General features: G+C 33.3%; 1 long non-coding RNA gene across 2 annotated transcripts; it reads right to left on the reverse strand.

Annotated features, from left to right (window-relative positions):
* Nucleotides 1-1,316: 1,316 nt before the first annotated feature.
* On the reverse strand, nt 1,317-4,442 carry LOC104593905 (uncharacterized). Of its 2 annotated transcripts, XR_734652.3 has the most exons (4): nt 3,985-4,442; nt 3,709-3,852; nt 1,633-1,732; nt 1,317-1,526 (listed from the first exon to the last, which is right to left on the reverse strand). It is a non-coding gene; the product is annotated as an uncharacterized LOC104593905 (long non-coding RNA). The 2 variants fall into 2 exon arrangements; XR_734653.3 differs by lacking the exon at nt 3,709-3,852 and having other exon boundaries at nt 3,985-4,427.
* Between the last annotated feature and the right edge of the window lie 2,028 nt (nt 4,443-6,470).

A 6,470-nucleotide genomic window follows, 5' to 3' on the forward strand; every position in this document is an offset into this window, starting at 1 on the left:
ACACACACTTACACTTCAACCATCAAATCAGACATAACCATCAATTCTCAGACACCCCAAATACCTACCTGGGAAATCTCAAACCAGAATCTCCAGAAACCCCACCTTACCAAATTTTAGCCAAAAATATCCACATTTCCCTTCTATGTAAAAAGATTCCATTTCGGCCAATTTTGTTAGCCCATAGACACAAAACCCCCTATGTAGTCAGAATCATTTCAACCCTCCATTTTTTGACCCAAAAATCCCCACCATTGAACCAAAAACCCGACCTGACCCCCTTAAACCTGGTTTGACCCATTTTCCCAAAATTACAAAAATACCCCTCTCACCAAATTAAAGGAATGCCCTTGATAAAAAGTTACCCAAAACAATTTTGTTAGCCCACTGCCAAAATACCCCTCTAATGAAATTAAAGAAATGCCCTTGACAAAACTACCCCTCTAATCAATCAACCCAATCACCTAAACTTGGAATGTCCAATTTAGGTAAATTGGTGAAATATTTCACTCTTTGTCTTGATTAATTGAGAGGATCTCTCCCAAATCTGTCTTGATTAATTGAGAGGATCTCTCCCAAATCTGTCTTGACAATCCATTCTCTCAATCAATCTCCCTCCAAAACTCTTTAAACCTCAATCATTGATCTTCCTAGTCTCCCAATCTCAGCCCTTCATTCCCTTCTAGAATCCTCCCCAAAAATCTATAAATACCACCCCCTTCTCACATCTTAGATAGATAATAGAACCTAGACTCAAGCCAGCTTAGGGAAAGAGCTCAACTCCCACGGCCATTACCCACGTCCCGAAGCCTCCCCACTCATTATCCAGCATCCCTATAGTCCCTCCATATCAGTTTGAAGCCAAAGAACACCCTTGGGTCGTGCATCAATTAAAGAGAAGACACTACAAGAAAAATGATCTTTAGCTACAGACAAAACCGTACCTATAGACCTATAGCTACGGATTAACTACGAACAAAAAACCATGGGAGTTGTTCGCATGGCTATAGGCTATAGCTATGGAAAAGAAAATCCGTGGCTAAATCCCACCTATAGCTACAACTGTTGTCCGTAGCCATATGTCTTTAGCTACGGATAAAACTGTAGCTAAAGGATATATCTTTAGCCATGGCTTTATATTGTTTGTGGCTAAAAATATACACCTATAGCTATAGTTTTAAATTATCCGTAGCTAAAATTAAATGAAAATTTTGAACCCATCACTATGGTTCCTATAAAACCTGGCTAAATCCTGAATTTTTTCCCATAATGAATACAAACACCACTTATTTCATTCATAGTTATAATATGGAACATGAACACAAATTTCTAATAAATGATTATATTATTAAAACAATAAATTACATCTCGTGCACTTTTGTATAAATCCATGTGTTCAAAATCTATTACAAATTCAAATTGCTTTAATACATTAAACTTAATAAAAAAAACTTAAACTTGACATATAAAATTTGATAAAGTTTGTCTCCATCCTCACATGTAAATTATCTCCTTGGACGTTCAACCTATAAAGTAAAGAACAAAAAATAAGTATCTCCTGGAGCATGTCCAACCTATATATAAAGAAAAGAACAAAAATAAATACTAGTTTACTAAAGTTAATAACAACACCTCATCCTTGTCAATATCTGGATATAAAGTGCAGTTTGAGTATCATAATTTGGATCATACTTCAAAGAACAATGATTGCTTGTACAATGTGGGTTGCAACCTGCAAGTAGGGCATTCATCGATTCATGTAGCAAAGGACAGAATAGGAATCTACATTAAAAAGACTTCAAGATTCATGTGCATAGCTAACTTTTTGTTGTGTTGGACTGCCATTGGACCAAATAAGACATGTTTGAAAAATTTTGTGGCATTACACCAAGTAATGGATATGGTTCTATAGACAACTAAATAGTGATTACAAGTAGCCCGATGCAGTAATGAGAAGAAAACAAATAAACCAAAATGAAAGCTAATATAAAGATCTTAAACAACTTTAGGTTATGTTTGGTTTGAAGGAAAAGGTAGGGGATGGAAGGGAAAGGCAGGGAAACCTATACAAGGTCTGTAAAGGTTTCCTTGCCTTTCCCTTCCTTTCCTCACCTTTTCCTTCAAAATCCTTAAAGAAAATGCTGATATAAAGCATTTATATCCTTTAAATATAATTTATAAGTACATTCATACTAAGAATTCTTAAGGCTCCATTTAGAAGGAGTACAAATACAAATATGTAGAGTGCAAAACCTTGTATTTTGTATTAATTTGTATGCATTTGTACTGTACATATTTGTATTTGTACTCCTTTCAAACTGAGCCTAAGAGGAAAATAGCACTGGTAGCCTCTAGCCTATTTCATATAAAGGGTACTTGGTTCATCCATTGTGAACTGTTGTTTAAATGGAAGTTTCTTCTCTAAAACAAATCCATTGTGAAGTATTGGTTCATCCATTGGAGCAATGCCTCATTTTCCTATAAAGGGCATTGTACCAATACCTTATACTTGCATGTTCTCCTTTTTTCTATAATAAAATATTTGTTTCTTTAGATAAAACACAAACAATCCCTCACAAGTCCTCTTGTGACTTGAAACTGTTAGCATAACAAATTTTAAGATCTGAGATCCATTCTGACTAGCATTGAATAATGCCCTTTATAGTATATAAAGCAACTAAGGTGAACAATCCATGCCTAGTGAAAATGTGAAATCAATATAGTCAAAGCTTTAATAGTGTCAACTAGCTATTGAGGGGAGAGGGAGGAAATGGTCTAATAAATGTCTCACAAAGGACTTATTATATATAGAGAACAATCAAGAGACAATCAAAGGAGGAATTTATGAACTTCATTGCTTTAACAGTTTTTGTGTATTACATAAAAGACAAGGACTCAAGTGTGGAGACAGAGTAAGGTGCATGTGAAAGATACTTATATTCAAAAAAAAATAAACAAAATAATGATTTGGCTTTAACAAATTGGAGGCTACCATGTCTTTAAATGCCAACAAAGCATATGGATTTTAGCATAATTTCTTTTCTTTTTGGTGGTTAAGCTAGAAATAACATAAGATATAACTAAATTGATAAACTAGCACACAACCAAAACACAAAGAGCAAAGTACTTACCTTGCTACCTTGCTTATCTATGTGATATTTCTTCAAACACTTAGCTTGCATCTTCAGTAACAATTTATGGGTATAACCCAATAAATGCAGAATTCATGCACAAATCAATTTGTGTTTTTGTATTTAACCTAAACTTGAAGTCATCTATGTGAACTCTTCCCAATTCCACGTCCCTAACTTCATATTTAATTTTCTCCTTAAAATTTTCGTATAATGCCCACTTATGAAATATCCAACAATGATCGAGTTAATAAAGGGACAATTTTCAATTAATATATTAATAATTCTATCAAATAACAAGTGATACACTTCTTATCTCAGATACTTTGAACCAAGATTTTTTAATTCTAAAAATGTATAACATAATATAATGAAGAAATCAACATATAAATCATAACTTCTAAAATATGCCTTCTACGACTTCTCTGGTTTAAAGTACATGTAAAAAGAATATGCCTTCTATTGATATATGTCGTAATGAAATCTATTTAGCTAGGTTTTTCTCCTACACCCAAAAAAATGTTGGCTAATTTAAATTAGAGTGGAAATCAAAAAGCCAAAAGAAAGAGATTCTCACACAATAGCCTTGTGTCACTGCCAATAGAGAAGCTGCAAGACATCGTTGGAGGCAAAGACATCAAGGGTTTTCATAAGTTTGTATTATGCTTGAAAATGGTAGTGAAGCGTATGGATGTTGGTCAAGAGGAGAATAAGCAAGAGGCTGACATAGAGCAATGAACAAGGGGAGGAAAGTATTCTCAGAAATGCATTGGATTAACCAACAACGCTAGAGGGAGAATAAATTATAGCAGTTCAGAAAGAAAGAGAAAGAAATAGAGACAGGGATTCTTACCTGAGATTTCTATCAATTGGTTTTAAGTTGGGACGTAAGCTCCGATGGAATGCAGAGTTGGCTTGAAGCACAATATAGATGATCTGCTTTCGACTATTACTTGAAGCATGACAAAGATGGTGTCAGTGGAGCTTATAAACGGAGAAGAAGAGGGTTTGGAGTGGGAGATAAAAAGGAAACACGGGTTGAAAATAGAGTTTAGTGGGAGAGAGAAAAGAGGAAAACTTTCAAATATATGAATTGATATGGGCTATTGCTAAGGTTAACTAGTTTCCGTGGCAATATCATTAGCGGTGCATATGAGCGCTGATTAATGGTTACGGACAACTAAAATCCGTGGTTACAAACAGTTTGTAGCCAGAGATCAAGTGCCCGTAGCCAAAGATTACTTACTGAAATAAACTGTAGCCACAGACATAAAAAGTCTGTAGTTATATCTCATATTTTAGCTATGGATTTTTATGTCCGTAGCAAGATTGCAGTAGCTATATACCTGTTTTTTTGTAGTGAGAAGTATGAAGCCTTCTGAAGCAATATCAGTGTAGAAGGAATTTACAAGCATTCAGCAATTGTTTCACACAATTTGGGCTGCATAACCAACGTCCTTGATCTACCAAAATGAATCAAAGTTCATTCTAAAGCTTGGGGATCACTCAAGGAGAATAAAGCATCCCAGGAAGAGCTCAACAAGTAGATTTATCCTCGATGTATAGGGTATTCAACAGTACGTATTTGGGGAAACAACCATGGTTAAAGTTGTTGATTCAAAATTTGAATGTTGCTGAAATCGTTTATGTGGTGTCATAGTTTTTTTACCATTCAAACAATTTAGTTTATTTTCTTATTCAAGTTTTATCTCTTTTCTTATTTTCCGATTTCTTTTGAATAGTTGAGTAGAATTAGCCCATTAGCATGCATCCGATAAATAAAGCATTGCCTTACTTATTGGTATAATTAACATTTTTTTTACTTAGCAATCGATTTACTTAGTCTTGCTACTTCTCTTCACATTCTCATTTCATCCCTTTTGATGTTAGAAAAAATTTTGAGATTGACAATGAATGCTTTCCATAAAAAAGAAAAAAAAAAAAAAAAAAACAAATGTTGCCACTTGTCTAGAGTCTAAACTAGGTCTCATCCATGGCATAATAGGAATTCTGCATTAAATTTCAATCTTGTTGTTAAGATTTTAAGTGGGACACATGGAAGCTTTGAATTTAAAAATTAATCAAGCCCACCATTCCTTTGTTTAGCTATTTTTTTATCTAGTCTAATTGAACTATCCTTTTTTCTCCTTTAATTTTTCAAGTCTCATGGATCGGTCATCATTTCAAGTTCCTTTCAAGGTAGGAAACATAGCTCCTTTAAATAAGACACTAGCTATGCTTTGCTTGCTCATTTCAATAGAAGGCTTTTTTTTTAAAAAAAATAATTAGCATCATTTAGACCCATACAACATTACCATACTAGGCCCCCTCCCCAAAGCTATTGTTTAGTTACGAATTCATTTCTACTTTATCTACTTTCTCAAAATCCTTTCGGATTAACCGCCAGCCTAAGTTTCCAAAACTGTCGGTATATATGTTTACCAGTGGATGGCCGGAAGTCAATGTCCACTGAGGTGAGTTTCTATGGTATCCAATTAGTAAACATCTATGGTAGAAGTTTGTAGTCATAGAGTTTCTTCAAAAAATAAAAATGAGCAAGATGAGGAGTTACCTTAGTTTTTATGCTATGACCTGATTTTTTATTTTAGAAAGAATGTGGCCCATGACAAGAATTCTTGCCCATCCATGCCCAGAATGAAGAAGAAATAAAATAACGAGGCCCAAAAGAATAAATCAAACATGGCCATAATTGCTAATGCCCTATGGGCAAATATCAAAGAAACCTTCAACATTAGCGTTATTTATACAAGACAGACTAGCATTAATTGATTTATAATATGTACTCCAATTGGAATGTGCATATCACATATATATGTAACTTGTGAAATTATTACAACCTTTGATATGCTTGTTTTGCTTATCAACAATGTGTTAATTGATATATGGACTGTACCCAACAATGGGAAAATATTATTTAAAAAGTTAAACAGCTATAACAGTAGGTAGACCCTTCAAATATATGCGGAGCATCATGTATGAATCTCAAGTTCTCAACCTCATTGTTGTTTTTCGGTATTAAGGATGCTCGCGTTTTCGTTAACTAAACTGTGTGGGCATTTTCTTAAATCGAACTGGTAGTATCGGTTTTTGGAAAATAGATAATCGGAATTGAACTGAAATCAATCGGTTAACCATCAATTCGGTTTATCAGTTTTTTAGTTTTTATAATATATATTATAAAAATATATAATAAAAAATTAATAATATATATAATATTATATTTTAAATGATAAATAATATATAATATATTATAAATATATATTTATATATAATGAATATTTATTAATTTATAATATATAAAAAATATATAATATATAG

This window comes from Nelumbo nucifera, chromosome 5, assembly GCF_055504915.1.
Source record: "Nelumbo nucifera cultivar China Antique chromosome 5, China Antique-T2T, whole genome shotgun sequence".
In the NCBI taxonomy this organism is placed as follows: Eukaryota; Viridiplantae; Streptophyta; class Magnoliopsida; order Proteales; family Nelumbonaceae; genus Nelumbo; species Nelumbo nucifera.